This window comes from Cnephaeus nilssonii, assembly GCF_951640355.1.
Source record: "Cnephaeus nilssonii genome assembly, chromosome: 16".
NCBI classification, from domain to species: Eukaryota; Metazoa; Chordata; class Mammalia; order Chiroptera; family Vespertilionidae; genus Cnephaeus; species Cnephaeus nilssonii.
The window spans coordinates 12,842,852-12,862,034 of NC_137087.1; the positions used below are offsets into that span (position 1 = coordinate 12,842,852).

General features: G+C 49.0%; 1 pseudogene across 1 annotated transcript; it reads left to right on the forward strand.

Annotated features, from left to right (window-relative positions):
- The first annotated feature begins 1,745 nt into the window (after nt 1–1,745).
- LOC307112870 (mannose-binding protein A-like) lies at nt 1,746–6,697 on the forward strand (annotated as a pseudogene). The gene is made up of 4 exons: nt 1,746–1,926; nt 2,301–2,417; nt 5,606–5,680; nt 6,324–6,697. The product of its transcript is annotated as a mannose-binding protein A-like (transcript).
- Nucleotides 6,698–19,183: the final 12,486 nt, after the last annotated feature.

Sequence of the window (19,183 nt, forward strand, 5' to 3'; positions counted from 1 at the left end):
CATTTGGATCCCACACAGTTTGCACACAAGTACACCCCAGCGCCTGCCCCCACCTGCTTGCTTTGTTTTCTGGACTCAATATAACCATGAACTGTGAAAGCCTGTGGTGCGGAAAACTTCACCTGCAAGCCACACTGGTGTCCTCATAAGTCTAATAAACCCGTGTTTTTCACAGCCAGTCCTCTGGCTTATTTCTTTAAAATCAGCAGACAAGCCCTAGCTGGTTTGGCTCAGTGGATAGAGCTTAGGCCTGTGGCCAAAGGGTCCCAGGCTCCATTCCGTGTCAGGGCACTTGCCCAGGTTGTTAGCTAGATCTCCAGTACGGGGCGTGCAGGAGGCAGCCAATCAATGATTCTCATTATTGATGTTTCTATCTCTCTCCCTTTCACTCTGAAATCATAAAACAAACAAAACCAAAAAAAAATCAGCAAGCAACACACTGCTGTTTTTCTCAGACCTCAGCTCTTTGCAGCACAAGTCGCGTAGTCCTGTTGGTGGAGGCAGGATGGGAGGTGGTGTGAATGTAGTGGGGGAAATCCCAGGTGGCAAGCCTGATTGACAGTTGGGGACCACCTGGAAAACGCCAATAGGACTGATTTTGGTCCTGCAATCAGTGGTGCAAAAGCTGCCACTGGCAAATGACAGGAAAATGAAGACAATGGGTCTTTTGTCTGGCCACAGTGGCTCAGTTAGTTGAACATCATCCCATGAACCGAAAGATCACTGGTTCAGTTTCTATCAGGGCACATGCCTGGTTGCAGGCTTCATCCCCAGTAGGGGGTGTGCAGGAGTTAGCCAATTGATGTTTCTCTCCCTTTCCCTTCCTCTCTCTTTCTCTCTCTAAAATCAATAAAAACATATTTTAAAAGAAAAGAAAATGGTTAATTTAAGCACCCTAAATTCTTCTGGAGGCCCTGAGGATGCTGTGGTCCCGGGGACAGTGCAGGAAATGGTACCTCACCAAACTCTGTGTGGGCAGTATGAGCAGGAGGGGTGACTGCCCCACCTCAATGTGAGATGGCAAAAACTGACACTTTTAAAACTGAAGTGGTGGAAGTTGTCCAAGCCTAATACCCTTCCTCATCTCCAGCCTTCTTAAAAGTTGGCAAGGATACTAGGTAATTAAGCAATGCACTAAAGGAAAGCAATAATCACCAAGAATTCAAATGGTAGTTTAAGGTTAGTGAATGTCTTTCAAAATTATTAACATAAAATACATATTTGTTTTGCCTGGGTTTACAAAACGAAGTTCATGTTATTTATCTCTGTTACAAAATTTGTCAATAAAATGGCTTGGGTAATAATTAACTTTAAAATCTCAAACAGTTGGTAAGAACAAATAAATTTGAATCTGTGAATGAATATATTTTGTACTTTATTTGAAGTAGATCTCTTGAAAATGTGTCTATTTGCCAATGAAAAACACCTGTTTCTAGAAGTTATGAAATGTATTCATAAATTTGCCAATGTAGAAAATGCTAATTATTTGCTTTTAGATGTCACTACAAGTTAAGTGTTCTAAGAATTAAGAATTCTAATTCAGTTGGAAAAAGGTATATGGTTTTGGTAATGGAATGTGTAAGTTGTCTGTCTCCTTAAAAGCCTGGGGGAAACTCAGAGTCAAAGCTGGTGTGTCTGCTGTCCCGAGCACAGGGTCCAACACACCAGAGGTGGTAGCGAATGTTGGCTCCACAGGATGAGATGAAATTCTTTCCTTGCACTCTCTCCACTACCAGGTGAGGTCCATGTTCTGGTTTGTATCACTTCCCACCCTCCTGTGTGTGGTGACAGTGTCCTTCTCAGAACCCACAACCTGTGAAGATGCCCAGAAGGCCTGCTCAGTGACTGCCTGTGGCATCCCGGTCACCAATGGCACCCCAGGCAGGGATGGGCGAGACGGAGCTAAGGGAGAAAAGGGAGAACCAGGTAGCCAGGCTGGTCTGACTTCTTGAATCTTTACTCCCCAGAGGGATCTGGGACAGAGCCATGAGCAGGCTACCCTTACATTATGATGGGCATGAATCACTCAGGATTATTCTTGTACATTGTCATTCCCTCCTAATCAAAGATGCTGCTGTGACCTGGCTCCCACATTTCCATGCAGGAATCGGTGGTGTGTGGTTGTCCGTGAAGAGGCGGTATCTGTAGCCGGGCAGCTGGCGCTGGAGGCAGGTCTTTCTTTCTCAGGTCACCACTAGTTTGCTGGTGGTTTCTGGAGTCAACGTGAATCTTGTGGTGAGCTTTTCGAGGAAGAGAATGAGTGACAGACACTGGGCCACATGTCCTTCATCTTCCAACAGAGCAGGGGCTCCGAGGCTTGCAGGGCCCTCCAGGGAAACTGGGGCCTCCAGGAAGTAGAGGGACTCCTGGGACACAGGGAGTGAAGGGCCCAAAAGGAGATCGTGGAGACAGTTCAGGTAAGGAGCTCATCTCAGCACAGCGTGGGCTGAGGGGCCCAGCCCGGGAACTGGAATGCCAGGTAGGAGGGGTCCTTCTCCGGTGCCCCACTGGCAGACCTCACCTCTGCTTCCTGACCCAGCACTCTCACTCCTCCCAGTCCTACTTTGGGCCTGAAGGGATTCCCACAGGTGCCTGAGAACAGACTTGCAACCCTGTCGGACACTCCTCATGGATTCTGCAGATGGACCAGCTCCCTCAGCTGGACCAGCCAATTCCAGGTTCCAGGATGCTTGGGAGGAAACTGGTCCCCTTAGGTGTGGGTTTAACTTTGTTGTCACAAGAGTGGCATGAAGATGGTCTGCTTCATAAGATCCCTGGTCAATAAAGTAATGAATAGTGTAACTAAATAAATTCATCTGAAGTGAAATAAAGTAATTAGTAACAACAAAACAAACATGATGACCTCACATAAATATTTGCCCACCGGCCCATCCTATCTAATAATAGACAAATATGCAAATGGACCATACTTCTGACACGCCCACAAGCCACGCCCACCATCCAATCAGAGCAAGTATGCAAATTAACCCAAACCAAGATGGCTACAGCCACAGAGAGCAAGGTTTCCTAGGTAACAGAGGAAGCCAAGCTTTCTGCCAGCTGTTGTAGGCCTAAGCCTCCACTCAAGCTACAAAGTTTCAATTATAGAAGGTAAACAAATTCAAACAAATGGCGGCAGAATGGAGCTTGAGAGAGCAGGCCAGGGTTGCCGCCGGCAACAGAGGAAGCAAAGCTTTCCACACACCCTGGCCGGGCCCACCCGCTTAAGGCAACAAAGTTTCAATTATAACCCCAACACAAATGGCTGCGGGCCTCGGAGGGAGCCCCAGGCTTGGCTCTGCTCCAGGCTACAAAGTTTCAATTGTAGAAGGAAAATAAATTCCAGATATCAGGGCCTCCGCTTGCATTGCCAGGGGGCGTGGCCCGCCTGCAAACCACCACAGGCCCCTCGCTCAGGCCACCCCATGCCCCAAGGGAACCCCACCCTGATCAGGGACACCCTTCAGGGCAAACCAGCTGGCCCCCACCCCTGTACCAGTCCTCTATCCCATCTAATAAAAGAGTACTATGCAGATTGATCATCACTGCAACAGACAATATAGCTGCCCCCATATGGTCAAAGATCCTGCCCCCATGTGGACACAAGATGGCCACCACAAGTAGGCCAGCAGGAGAGGGCAGTTGGGAGGCACCGACTGCAAGGGAGGGCAGTTGAGAAGGACCAGGCCTGCAAGGGAGGGCAGTTAGGGGTAACCAGGCCGGCAGAGGAGGGAAGTTGGGGGCAAACAGGCTGGCAGCAGAGTGGTTAGGGGGTGATTAGGCTGGCAGGCAGAAATGGTTAGGGGCAATCAGGAAGGCAGGCAGGCAAGCAGTTGGGAGCCAGCAGTCCTGGATTGTGAGAGGGATGTCCAACTGCCCGTTTAGGCCCGATCCCAGGGATCGGGCCTAAACGGGCAGTTGGACATCCCTTGAGGGGTCCCAGATTGGAGAGAATACAGGCTGGGCTGAGGGACAACCCCCCTCCATGCACGAATTTCATGCACCGGGCCTCTAGTCACAATTATAAGAATACTAGAGGCCCAGTGCACAAAATTCATGCACGGAGGGGGTTGTTCCTCAGCCCAGCCTGCACCCTCTCCAATCTGGGACCCCTCGAGGGATGTCCGACTGCCCACCGGGATCAGGCCTAAACGGGCAGTCGGATATCCCTCTCACAATCCAGGACTGCTGGCTCCCAACTGCTCGCCTGCCTGCCTCCTGATTGCCCCTAACCGCTTCTGTCTGCCAGCCTGATCACCCCTTAACCACTCTGCTGCCATCCTGATTGATGCCTAACTGCTCCCCTGCCAGCCTGTTTGCCCCCAACTTCCCTCCTCTGCCAGCCTGGTCACCTCTAACTTCCCTGCCCTGCAGGGTTGATCGCCTCCAACTGCCCTCCCTTGCAGGCTTGGTCCCTCTCAACTGCCCTCCCCTGCTGGCCATCTTGTGGTGGCCATCTTATGTCCACATGGGGGCAGGATCTTTGACCACATGGGGGCAGCCATATTGTGTTGGAGTGATGGTCAATCTGTATATTACTCTTTTATTAGATAGGCTAGAGGCCTGGTGCATGGGTGGGGGCCAGCTGATTTGCCCTGAAGAGTGGCCCGGATTAGAGTGGGGGTTCCCTTGGGGTGTGGGGCGGCCTGAGCGAGGGGCCTGTGGTGGTTTTCAGGCCAGCCACTCACCCTGGAAACCTAAGGGGAGGCCCTGGTATCTGGAATTTATTTACCTTCTACAATTGAAACTTTGTAGCCTGGAGCGGAGCCAAGCCTCCTGCTGGCTTCATGGCCAGCAGCCATTTCTGTTTGGATTTGTTTACCTTCTATAATTGAAACTTTGTAGCCTTGAGTGGAGGCGTAGGCCGGCAAGGGCAGGCGGAAAGCTTGGCTTCCTCTGTTGCCGGGGAAACCCAAGCCTCCCTCCTGCTCTCTGTGGCTGTAGCCATCTTGGTTGGGTTTATTTGCATACTTGCGTAGTGAAGGTGCAGTCAATTTGCATACTATTCTTTTATTATATAGGACTAGTGATCCCACTGTGCCGTGGGACTCCCCTGAGTCCTGCTGCTCAGGGAGAACAGAGTAAGTCCCCGCCCACTCACACATGCCTGCCCACCCACACAGCCCCGCCCAAAGAGCACACCTCAGTGTGCAAACAGCTTCCTGATCACCAGTCTTTGGTCATTACTGCGTGATGGCATCACAGGCAAGAGGTCTTTATAGTGGAGATTAAAAAGCTCACCTGGAATAAGAAATGAAAGCATGATTAAGAATTTTTTCAAAAAGAAGAATGAGTTCAGTCTTTTTCTATAAATGAGTATAATATTTAAGCAGTATGTGAAGAAAAGGATCCAGAGCTACAGTTTGGAAGTTACTGTTATTGCTATTGTTATTACAGTTTCTGAGTTACATACAGTTTATAAGGGTTATGAATTATGTCTGAGAAGGCAGGAATACAGTTATGTTTTGTTTTTTTCACTTGCTTTTGTTTTCTTATTTTTATGAAATAAGCATACTTCTTAATAAGCTTTATTCCCCCCAAAAATACTCTGTTCTTGAATTTAGGGTATTTTTTTCAATATATGCCCTCTCCCGTTGCTTTGCAGTTACAGAGACTAAGCTGGTGAACTTAGAGAGAGAGCTGAGGAGCCTGGAGGCGGAACTGGACCACATCAAAAAATGTAAGCCTCTTCCTGCCCCACTGAGTTCCTGCTCTCCCCCTGTCCTTGAGCGCTCTGGGCTTTCAAGAGGGTGAAGAGAACTGACAATTGTGAACACGGATTATATACCAGAGCCTGTGCTAGGTTGGCATGTTCTCACAATATGGTTTCATTCTGTCCTCTCATCACTGCTGTTTATGACCATTATGCTTATTTAATTTACAAGGGAGAGAAAATAGGTCCAGGAGTTGTAGGTAATTCATTCACTGTCACCCAGGTGGGAAGCAGCAAAGGAAAGATTGCATGGAGGTCTGCTGCCTCCAAATCTTCGCTCCGTCCTCAGCACCCACTGTTCTCAGGTGGCTGTCCCTGCCCCTTTCTGTCCTGGCGTCCAAGCCTGGCAGCGGGGCCCACGCCTGTTTCCCTGTCCACCTGCACTGGGGCAGTTTGTGCCGGGGACTGTCTCAGGCACAGGCTCCCCCAGGAGAGGCGGGCTCTCCGCCAGGGCCTTCCCCATGCTGAGGAGCTCCTCCTCACTAGGACCTGATCTGAAGGGGTTGCACAGGGGCTCTTTTTCAGAGTCCTGACTCCCCGACGAGGGCTTGGTCACCTACTGGCCGGGGCTCCAGGCCAAGTCAATCCTACCCATCCTTTGTGATTTCAGTGCAAGCCTTCTCCTTGGGCAGGAGATCTGGAAAGAAGCTCTATGTGACCCAAGGTGAAAAGATGCCTTTTTCCAAAGTGAAGGCTCTGTGCGCTGAGCTCCAGGCCACCGTGGCCACCCCCAAGAATGCCGAGGAGAACAAAGCCATCATGGACGTGGCCAATGACCATGCCTTCCTGGGCATCACAGATGAAGCGACCGAAGGCCAGTTTGTGTATGTGACAGGAGGGAGGCTGACCTAAAGCAACTGGAGGAAGGATGAACCTAATGACTGTGGCTCAGGGGAGGACTGTGTGCTCCTTCTAAAGGATGGGCTGTGGAATGACGTCTCCTGCTCTTCCTCCTTCGTGGCCGTCTGTGAATTCCCAGCCTGAAGAGGTGGTCCCTCAACCCCGCCTTGGCTCTGCTGAGCTCTCTGCTGCCCTAAAGGAAAATTCAGTGATGTTTTCCTCATGCCCAGTGTTGACTCATTCTTTGGTGGGGATGGGAGGAAAATGAAGGGATGGGTTTGATTATGGGATTAGGGAGTGAAAAGAGGCTGACATGAGGGTTTCTGGTCTAGTTCTCAGCAGAGGACACCCTCTGTCTTGCCTAAACCATGGCACTGGGTCACAGTGAAACCGTGGAAAGGGCCATTCTAGTCCTCTCCTTTCTCAGCGAGGACACTGCGGCCCGCCACAGGGACCCATGGAGGGCCACATCTGTGTCAGTCAGGAGTGGATCATGGCCTCCAAGAGATCCAATTCCTTTTGTCCAAGTGCTGCCACCACTAGATGCCCGCGATCCCTCCCCATGGCTCGCCCAGTCCTATCTGTGACATGGATGTGTCTTCATTGCTCATGTGCTGCACCAGAAGACCCTTCACCTACTGTAACACCTGGCAACATGCAATGTCCATGTTAGAAGTCCAAACCTGTAGAGAATGTTTATAAAACATTATCTGAACCAAACAAAGGATACACCTGGTAGCCAGACAACAGTCCGAGAAAATGCTTCTAGAATGCCAGTTTGTGACTTCCTTTGTGCACTTGAAATTGAGGAGAGAACTGCCGAAACCGGTATGGTTCAGTGGATAGAGCGTCGGCCTGCGGACTGAAGGGTCCCAGGTTCGATTCCGTTCAAGGGCATATACCTTGGTTGCAAGCACATCCCCAGTGGGGGGTGTGCAGGAGGCAGCTGATCAATGTTTCTCTCATCGGTGTTTCTAACTCTCTGTCCCTCTCCCTTCCTCTCTGTGAAAAATCAATAAAATATAAAAATTAAAAAAAAAGAAATTGATGAGGGAACTAAGGGAGATAACCTGAAGGTGGAGGAAAGCAAGGCAGGAAATGGATTGCAGGGTAGGTAACGAGATTCCATGCTCTCTTGAGGGTGGTTTCTCTTGAGGGGTCTGAAAAGAGGCCACTCAAAGGTGTGTTAATCCTTTTACTAAAAACACTAGATGTCTGCAGTGTGACTACTCACTGTGACCTGCCCAGTTAGAAATCTGTGATCAGATCACCCTGGGAGGTTATGTTCCATGGAACCACTTTTGTTACCACACCAAAACGGTACCATGATTAGTCCCAGGAATCTCCAAGTGGCTATGGCCTCCTTATAGCCACCAGGGCAATCTTGTGGACAAAGCACAGCCTTTCCTTCCAGCATACCTTTAGGACACTGATTTGATATGGCGCATGCCAGCATCACTGTGGGGGGAAGGTCAGGCAGACTCCTGACCTCCCTCTTCACAGGGCACTGTCAGTCTCAGTCTGTCCGTGTTCAGTGTTCCCTTTCTCTGGGGACATCCTCATCCCATTATAGGTCAATGGGTCCATTATTAGTAGATACAAAAGGAAAAACTCCCTAATGGTGAGCTTCACACCCTGTGGGTCAAATGATGCAGTGTCAACTAGTAGGGCCACAAAACACCCCTCCCCACCACCCGCCCTCTGAGCAGGATTCTGACGCTGTGGGCCCACAGTGCTGCTCATGACCATGCATGGTTGCAGCAATCTCAGGGTCGGTGGAGCTGAGATGCTGCAGAACCCATGCAGCAAACGGGAGAGAGTGAATTGCAGCTCCACTTGGAGCCCATTCACCAAATAAGGTTGAAAAATCGTTCATGAATGTGCCAAAGGCCACTTAATAAGATGTTTTTATTAAAATTAGTTTTCTAGCCCTAACCGGTTTGGCTCAGTGGATAGAGCGTCGTCCTGTGGACCGAAATGTCCCAGGTTCGATTCAGGTCAAGGGCATGTACCTTGATTGTGGGCACATCCCCAGTAGGAGGTGTGCAGGAGGCAGCTGATTGATGTTTCTCTCTCATCGATGTTTCTAACTCTCTATCCCTCTCCCTTCCTCTCTGTAAAAAAAAAAAAAAAAAAAATCAATAAAATATATTTTAAAAAATAAAAATAAATAAAACTAGTTTTCTATTCTGTTTTTCTTTGTATCTGAACTCCCAGAGAAAGAACCATAAACTTAGGAAGTGCTTGATGTGTATTTGTAGAATGGGTACACCCCAAAAAATGCCCACATGGACTCATGGAGTGGATCTGACAAGTGAATGTAGGGAGAGGCCACTACCAGTTGCCCACCTTCTGCAAGACTGTGGGGCAGGGGTGAGAGGTGGCCTGGGAAATGCTGAAGGTTGGTAAAGTAGGGGAGACAGGGCAGGATTTTCAATCCCATGAGACTCTCTCCTTCAAGCACTGCACCTGGAGGCAATGCCAAGAGTAATTTTGTGATGTCCAACAGAAAATTCTCTACTTTCAATTAAAGTCCATTCTGCTTACCAGAGGAGTGGGAGGCTACTTCAAGTTTAGAGGCACCTATCAAACCATTCGTCAAGGCAAATACAAAAAGGAAAGACCAGAAACTTTCTAGAAGAAAGGAAAATACACATACAATGACTCAGCAAAGAAGGATTACTGCAACCAAGCATGAAAGTTAACGCCTGAATTTTCCCACAGCCAAGAAAACAAGGAGAAAACAGACTGGTAACCATTATATAATTATTTCTATTTTTTGTAAGGGGCGGAGGGATCGTGCTCTGCCCTAAGGGGAATGTCTTCGTGTTTATACTGTGCATAAAGGACAGTATCTTTAGGTATAAAATTGTAGAAGACAGTCACATACTTCACATGGATTGTTTCCCAGTATGTAATAGTCAGGGAGACAGTAAAAATCTACAGGACAAGCTCAAATTCTTCCATTCCCCTTCCAGTCTTCTCCTCTGCCTGTCCCTCTCCTGACCTCGCACCTGATCATCTTTTCAGAGCTCCTCTCTCTAAATGCATCTGCCTGCCACGATTCTGCCTCCATGTAGGATTGAGGCAACCACCTCCTTAATATTCACTTCCCAGTTCTTATCAATAAGTCATGGAACCGATGCAAGTTAGCTCTGGTGAGAGTGGCATGAATCTAAAGATACACTATTCTCATGAGAGTGTAAAGGTAGTAACTACAGTTCATCCAGGCTTCCCAGGATCTGGAACAAGACGGACATATGGCTTTAAGGAGCCTGTCCAGACAGCCTCTCCCACTACCTCATGGGCTAAGTGCAGACAGTTCCCTTCACCCAGGGATATATGATAACGACATCTCTTGCACAGGGGACCTAATGAAACCAGGGGCTCTAGGACAGGCCTTTGGCCTTAAGCAGCACATTCCCCTTGGACTTCAGGAGTGAGGAGGACTGAGTGACCTCTTGAGCCCCGTTATTTGCCGTATCTCTCCCCAGGCTGGCTTTTGGACCAAGAAACCTGAAGGCCTATCTGAGCTGCAGTTTTTCTCTGATGCCTCTTGCAAAGAGTGAGGACCCTAAGGTCATGGCTCAGCGCAATCCTGGACAGGAGGCTGGTGCTGAGACCTCTGTGGAGCCTGGGCTCTGACTCCAGGGTTGTGCCCAAGGGAGACAAGGCCTGGGTGTCTGTGCCATGTTGAGGCTGGAAGAGAGGCAGTAGGTTGGTGGGAAATGCAAGGTTGGGAAGCATGTCCCTGCCTAATGCATTGGGTGGCATGTGAGCTCCCCGGGCCTCTATCTCTATATCTAAATTGCTCTGTCAAGGCTTCTCCCTGCTAAAGCTGGAGGAGTCAATGATCACACAGATTCAGATCCGTGGGGCGCTTTTCAGGAGCAAACGCTGCAGGATCTCAGAACTGTTTTCAGTCTTGGTTACCTGCCATTTTGTGCAAAGTCATTGTGGCCTGACCACGGATCACCAGTTTCTCAAGTCCATCTAAAGCCAGACCGAGTAAGTTAGAATGGCGAGTCCACCTTGCTCTCCAGATGGGAACCTTGAATTTAAAGTACATGTAAGTCGATGATCTCCTGAGGGAGTATAGACCCAGCCAGTGTGATTTGCTTCCGCCACCAGAGGGGAAGCAGCTACCAAAGCTTGCAAAGTTCATGGCCCGGCTCCAGCTGGGCATGCGCCTGGAATTGCAGGGCCTCACTCCTGCAGGATCATCTTTCTGTGGAGGCCTACGGCTCTGCTGTTCTCACTCTCAGCCATGCCCATGCCAGAGGATGGGGACTTGGGGTACCGGCTAATGGCCTAGCATTCGCATTCCTCAGCCCTCCCTTGTGTCCTGGGCCACCTGCTTCCCTCTGTGTGGCCATCAGAGATCCACCAGCGCCAGGACACTGGCAGACCTGGACTTGTATTTGCACGTGGCAGAGGGCCTCTGACCTGGAAGGTTATTTGTCATAATTGTGTAACTGATCTGTGCATTAGAACCTGCCAAGAATCAGGAATTCATTTCCCATTAACCAGTAAGAGACCGAATGTCAGCATGAGGATGTTGAGAAGTGAACTTTGCAAAGTGATGTTGTCTTTGTAACCTTGAGTGCCACCTCATGTGGCTCTTCAGAGGCGTGCCAGCAGAGCTACCGGGAAGGCTTGGCAGAGTCATAGGATCAAGTTGGTTCCGCTCTGGACCCAGTGCATCAAAAGCTCAGAAACCTTCACTTTCTTGAGGTCCCTAGGCAATCCAGATGTTTGGCCAGTTTTGGAAACCACTGCTCAAGGAAATACAACCATCCTAGCTGCTTTCTGCCTGCCTTTTACCTTCACAGGGAGACCCAGAAGCCAGGGGGCCAGGGCTTCTCCATTCGTGTAGCCCATCACCAGGTGAAGGGGGTCCTGTTTAACTCCACAGTGTCAGATCCCAAATAATCTCCTTCAGTTGCTCATGGCCCACTAGTAAAATGCAACTGCTGACCCAAATCCTTCCCTCTGCATTTCCAGGGTCTGACTGCCTCCTGGCTTCAGGCAATGGGCCTGGGTCTGAAACATCTCTGGTGAGGCACCGCACAGGTGAAACCCTGAGTGGGGAATTGTGTGCACATGATTTGGGGTCTTTGTGCATGTGTGAGTCTGTGACCCAGTGCTTGAAATTCCCAGCATCCTGTTGTTAGCAGCTTCAGCCCCTACTTCCCCACCCCCACTCCCAGCCTATATTCAGTTGCCTTACTCTGCACATCCCTCAATGAGGAGCATTAACTTGGGTGGTGTCAGGGGCTCAGGGTGAGGTCTGTGCATGCTTGGTCATGGACAAAGTGTCCACAAGTGGCCTTGAGCTGAGCACTACCACCCTGGGCTCAACAGATATTGTGTGTGTGATAACATGATCTCCCTCCCGCAGGGCCTGGCTCTTATTGTCACATTGTCTTCCCCTTCAAGCCTTTATCTGACCATCGAATGTATGGCTACTCCAACCGCAGTCCCCATTACTACACCCAGGTTCATCTTCTTATTGGCCATTGTGGACATTAAAATCATCCTGACCATTTACTTGTTTGGTTTTGTCAGTGTAGCAAAGTCATTAAGAGGACGCTGGGGCCCTGGCTGGTTTGGCTCAGTGGATAGAGCGTCGGCCTGCAGACAAAAGGTTCCCAGGTTCAATCCCAGTCAAGGGCACATGCCTGGGTTGCAGGCTTAATCCCCTGTAGGGTCGTGCAGGAGGCAGCCGATCAATGATTCTCTCTCATCATTGATTTTTCTATCTCTCTCTCCCTCTTCCTTCCTCTCTGAAATCAATAAAAATATGATTTTTTTAAAAAGAGGACACTGGAGCCAGACTGCCTGGATTCACAAGCCATGCAGCTGAGGTCCTGAGAAAGTCACACACACTGTGGGTGTTGGTTCCCTTCGTGGTAAACATGGGATATGACTAGTGCCCCCCTCACAGGGCTGTGAAGAGTAAATGGACTGGCACAAGTAAGGCAGCCAGAAGAGCACTGGCCCTGATGAATGCCATGTAAGCATTCCTTCTAGGTGTTACTGTGATTAGTATGATAAGCTGAGTCATACAATGAAGTCTCAGGGCCCAGAACAGGGCTGGGGACCACCTCACTCTCAATAACTGTTGAGTGGATAAATGAATAAACAAATAAAAAGGAATTTCAGTCCTCCCCAAAATGTGTGATCCCACAACCTTCACAGGAGCTTCACTGAGCTCCAAGCTGGAACCAAGAAGAAGCTGCTTGGAGAGACTTACTTTGTAATATGGCTCTGGGCACAGCTTCCTTTCTTGGGTAAAAGCAGTGTCTTCATGCTGCCCTCTGCTGGTGTCTCTAAGACAGGGCGAGCAAACTCAGAGAGCCAACATGGGGGCCAGGTGAGTGGTGAGGCCCTTGTCTGCAACTTCAGATGTTCCTGCTTTCTTCCCTGCTGCCTTGATTGCAATACCCAGTTAGAATGCCTTTCCTAAATGCCCCTCCCTTGTAGGGCCAGGGCCAGACACACTGTCACACTGGGTGACCAGAAGCCCTCATGTCCAGCAATCCCTGGAACTGGTGGAATTCTCTGCTCCGGTCTGTGTGTCTCTCTCATGTCCACACGTTCAATGTGAGCTCTTCAGAAAGCCACCCCTCAAACCCCCCATCCTCCTTCTTGTCTGTCCACCTCAGATTAGGGGACCCAGAAGGTGCCTTCACTTGCTCACTGATGCAGCTCAGTGGCTCCCCCTGGTTGGGTTCCCTCAGGTCCTGAGGAGCCTTGTCCTCTTACACCAAGGAAGGCAAACACTAGAGCACATGTTGCCCCTCTCCTCTCCCATATCAGCAGCAGACATGGCTACTCAGCTATTAAGTATTTCTCTCTGACCGCCACCAGCGAGGCTAGAGAGCGGTCCACGGTCCACGAATCCTGAGTAGGGGTGGCTGGGGATTGAGAAAATGAAAGAAAGAGACAGACACAGAGACAGAGTGGAAAAGCTGGTACCGGGTGGGAGAGTTGGTCCTCTGATGGAGGGACAGTGACTCAGAGCCAGTGCAGTGCATTTATTACATACAGTATAATTCCAGGAAGTTTTACTAGAGTTTAAAATAAAGGAAATTATGTGAAATCATGGTTAAACATCAAGCTGTAATTTTTCATTCTTTGTGGCTTCTTTGTAATCGTCACTCCTGGCTACGCACAGACAATTGCGTCCATTCCTTGTGCCTGACTGAACTTAGATAATGAAACCCACTTCCTGGCACCTGAGTTAAGGGTCAGGCTGATGACGTACCTGCCTCTGGCACGGTACATCTCAAGGACATGGCTCTGCAAACGCCACTGGATTCGGCTGACACTAATTAAAGAAATGCTCATGTGTCTTCCCAGGCGCTCTCTACACTCAACACAATATCTCAGCCGGGATGAGACCCTGGGGCCATTTGAACCCTGCAGTGACTACCAACAGATCTGAGATGGTGTGTGGAAAAGAACCCATTGTCCAGCTCTGCCTGGTGCTTCTGCCAAGTTCAGCTTCTTGTTCACTTAACAAACCGAGGTATTGACCACCACAAAAGCACTATCAGATTCCAGGGAGTTGCCTTGTGACCCTTTACCCAGCAAGAACATCCTCTGGAGAGAAAACCTTGGCCACCTGTGCAGACCCTTTCTCGTGCTCTGTCTGCAGTTCCTAGGTGATCCTCTCCCCTTACACTGATGAGGTCTGGTTCCCAAGCATTCCAAGGGCAGGGATCAGGAAAGGTGGGGTGCATTTAGGATGCACCACGTGGAAGTGGTCTGAGGAGTCCAGAGGCGGAAGCACCCTTGGTCTGAGATGGAGGGTGGATAGATGCTTCAGAGATGGCTTAACACCACACTCAATGTCCATGCTTTTATTTTGTAACTAGAGGCCCGGTACACGAAATTCATGCATGGGGAGGGGGTTTCCCCACAGCCCAGCCTGCACCCTCTCCAATCCAAGACTCCTAGGGGGATGTCCATCTACCGGTTTAGGCACAAATCGGCAGTCAGACATCCCTCTCACAATCAGAGACTACTAGCTCCTAAGTGCTCACCTGCCTGCCTGACTGATTGCTCCTAACTGGCCCCCCTGCTGGCCTGGTCACCCCCAACTTCCACTGCCAGCCTGGTTGCCCCTCAATGCCCCCCTCTGCTGGCCTGGTCACCCCTCATTGCCTTCCCCCTGATGGCCTGGTCACTCCACACAGCCTGCTGTTTAGTTGTTTGGTCGCCCCTCACTAATCCCCCTGCCAGCCTGGTTGCCCCACACAGTTCACTGCTCAGTCGTTTGGTCATCCTTCACTAACTCCCCTGCTGGCCTGGTTGCCGCACGCAGCCTGCTTGTTCAGTCATTTGGTCGTTCCTCACTAACCCCCCTGACGGCCTGGTCGCCCCACACAGCCTATTTGGTCGTCTGTGCAGTTGTTTCTGTTGCAACGGTCACTTAGGCTCTTATATATATAGATTTTTAATAATGAAAGTAAAGTACATTTTCCTCTGAGTATAGCTTGAACTCTAGTCCATAAATTTTTGCATGTTTACTGCTGTTTAATTTGAATTTCTTTAATTACTACGAAGATTGTACCTTTTTCATGTTTCATTACTATTGGCCATCAGTAGATCTTATTTCATGAATTTTCTCTTCTCATTCTTAGATATTTCTCTTCTCATTCCTACTTCAATATTCATAATTTTCTTGTTGATTTATCTGTTATATATTTGCAGATAAATGAGCATTTCAATTTTAATCTTACATTGCCTTAAATTTTGGCAGAGATGTTTTATATTTTAGTTCTGATTTTAAATTTTATATGTAAGTAAAAATCTGATTTTATTTTTCCACTAAATCCTTACCCATTTAACTGAGAATTATTAATTGAACCATTCATTATTTTCCTATAATCTTGGTAATGTGTTTTTATCATGCATATATGACATATATATATAGACATACTTGGGCCGGGCTTGGGTAGCCTTTACATTTGGCCCATCTGTTCCTGTGTTAGTAACACACTATTATAATTACGTTAGTTTTATAAAACCTTTTAACTTACGAGGACCAACTGCATTCTCACTGTTTTTTAAGTAATTTTTCTGACTGTTCTAGGTTGTTTATTCTCTCATAAGACCTCCTGATGAGGTCCTCCCAGCCTCACTCTTTTTTGGAACTGAGTCTTTGGAGAACTCACATTCGTCTCATCCTCTTACTATCCTCTCAGGCCCTCTGTGGCCAGGGCCAGGTGTTCTGGGCTTGCTAAAAACCCAGCACCCAGCAGCGCTTATCCCCTCTCCTTCCTGCCCCGATCCAGCCCTCTGATCACAGAACGCATTCCCTTGGCCTTGAAGGTGTCACCTGACCTTTGGCCTCGGCCTGACTCCAGCCACTTACATGTGAAATGAAGCATTCAGGGAATTAATAAAAGTACAGAGAGGCTGGCTGGGGGGTCACTGTGCTATTTCCTCAGGTCAATGGGCCTGGAAATGTCTTGGAAACACTTTATTCAACTATACAAACAGGCTTACAAATAGGAATTCAGGATTTCATTCACTCAACTCTTTCATTTTTTCACACTGACTTCTTACTAAACAAATATGAAAAGTACTGTTTTGCTCAGGTAGGGAGGGCCCTCGTGAGTGCCTCTGTGGCTCAAGGTTGTTTGAGTCAGGCAGCCTGAGAGAGACTATATTGCTTAGGTAACTGAAAGTCAAGTAGGTTAATATTCAAAATTTATGCAGTAAAGATGGGCTACGTATGCTGCAATGACAACCTCCAAACCTCACTCAAGGTCCAGGGACATCGATCCAAGTGATCTTCAGTGTTTTCCCTGCATTTGCTCAGGTTTCCAGAATGCTGGGTTACACAACATGTTATAACCACTAATGCTGCTGCTCCCACCATGGCAGCGGAGAATAGGGCATTTCAGACAGTACACTTGCCATTATATGCTTCTACGCAGGTCACAGACCAGCCTTCATAAGGTCTCTTGGATTGAAATATTCACAGACACACAAAAGCAACAACAACAATAAAGCCTCTGAGAAGACACCTGCTATTGGCCATATGGGGGCCTAATAGACACAGCTTGGACAATAATAAGAAGTGTCTTGGTCCCTCAGTAGCTTGGTGATCCCACAAAGAGATGGCTCTCCTCTATTTTCCTGGTTAAAAGGTTTTACCATCATCCACTCATTTCAGATTTTTGTTGTTGAGAGCCTCTATTGTGTGCAGAAACAGAGTTCTTCAACTTATCCCTTATAGCATCTGTGAGGGCATGACGAGATGCCTGGATAAATATGTAGCTTATGAATATGTCGTCCCCTCTAGTAGATACCTGGGTTCTTGGCTCTACTATATAAGCACTGGTAGCTTGAAAAGATCAAGCACACCATTAAGCTTGAATTAAGGATATCCGGAAGATAAGAGTGATTTGAGAATGCCCTGATCTTAAGCAACTCAGTTCTCGGTGTTTTATATCGAGGGAATTCAGGACAAACATAGAAGATCTTAACACCAGCAAACATCAGTGTGCGCCCCACTGTCAGCTCCTGATGGGAAGTGGGTTGGTTGAGTAGTAGGAGGGTTGAGAACCAGGAGGTGATCTGAGAATACACTATTGAACTGAGCAGGGACTTCCCTAAGGAGCTGCTGTGGTTGTCACCCTCCGCACGTGGAAGGACCCCAGGCTGCTCCCAGGATGTCACCTGGCACTGTGAGGGTCATAGCATCTCCTGAGAGGTCAGAGTCACGCAGTCCTGGCTCCACTTGGCACCCAGGCAACTCCACTAGGGACCAAGCTACTATGGGTGGGGCAGGGCTAATGCAGTTTAATGCCGGAGTTCACCTCTGCCCATGAATGGGAGTGTAGGAGAGGTCGCTGTGCTCAGAAAGGGTTAAAACTTGAATTTTCCGAAATACTTTCCTTAGTCCTTGGCTTTCGTCGGGCTGTGTCTACAGAACCCAAATGACTCTCCTTACTTGCTCTCTGAGCTGGAGAGCGAACCAGACCTCATGATGAGGTGGATCTAAAGCTTCTCCTAGGGCCTGGGGTCTCAACAGTCCTAGCCTTCAACACTACAGGACACTTCTTTTCTTCCTATTGAGTCAGTTTTGCCATTTTTACTCCACTCTTGTCAAAAAAATAGGTTGCCTTACGTGCTGGGTGGGAAGTGGTCACTTTTAGAGGGACTGCCAGACCACCATGACCTTGCATGGGTCCCAATGGCCATACTGTGCTGTGTGGTCCACCCCCAGGCCTAGTCTCCTGGGCCAGAGGTGGGCACCTGAGACAGGCCGATTCACTTCCACAGGAATTTTGACCTGATATCAAGCAAGAGTTTCTGATCTCTGTGTGACACATGACTGTGCTTGGGCAGCTGAGAGCCGGAAGCAGAAGGAGGTGGTGGGAAAGGGAGGAAGAGAGGCGAGGGTGCACAGAGGCAGAAGCAGGGAGACCGCACAGCGCTTCGTGTGCACCCGCAGTCCTTAAGCCACCTCAGAACTCTTCATTCTTAGAAAATATCCCTTCCTGGGCTTAACCCACATCCACTGCTTTTTCCTTTTTATTTGCAGTGAAATACCTTTCTCAGCTCCCTGGCCGATGGTGTCCAGGTCTGACTTCTGAATTGAAGATTATTTGCTCACCGTTGCATAACTGACATATTTCAGAAGCTGCCAGGACATGGGGCTTTTTTGTCGGTAACAGGAACAAGGTCTCAGCAGAGAGACTGAGCTGAGTGCTGCTGGGAGGTGTGGTCCTTGTTTTCCTTTTTTTAACTATCAATAATCACTTTATTTATTTAAGTTATTTTTCATTTTTAAGTTATAGGTGACATACTGTGTTATATTAACTTCAGGATCCATACCAGTGATTAGTCATTACATAACTTACTAAGTGATCATCCCGATCAATCTCGTACCATCTGACACCCTGTTGATTAGATGTGGCTTTTTGCTCTCAGACCTGCTGTCCTACATCTGAGGTGTGGCTGGGGAGTGTTGGGAAGAGGGGTGTGGCTTCCAGTCCCTGGGAACAAAGGAGGGCTGGTTTCCTGTCTGGGGAGGAGTCTTGTTGCCTCTCCTATGAGCCTGGGCTTCATCCAGGAGTCCTTCCAATTTCTTAAGCACAAGTGTCATTAAAGTCAACTGGTACACAGAGGCCTTTGGCCCAGCAGTTGACAGGCCAGAAGTATAAGGGTTGGGATCAGATGACCTTTCACGTGACCAAGTTATAGCACTGACACACCTGGGGCCTTGAGCAAGTCTCCCCCTGTATGTGGGATGAGGAGGAGGAACTGGCCGGCTGTCTCTGAGGCAGCGTGGGGGAAGAATCTCCTGGATGGAGGCAAGGAGAGGGCTGAGAGTGAACCTGAGCGTGCCTGGATGCTCTGTGCCTGAGATGTCAGCTGGAATGGGGATTGAGCAGGTGGATTCCCTCCCATGAGCCGACAGGCAGTCACAATGACAGGGAAGAATGAGGTCCTGGTGTGCAGGGATGCGGAGGAGGCTACTCAACTGGGCCACACAGTCCTGCCAGGGAGGCAGATGACCTGCCAGTTCAGCCCATGGCACTGTGCACCTCCCGGGGCTCAGGCCTTGAGGCAAGGAGCAGCCACTGGAACCTCCCAGCCCTGGGG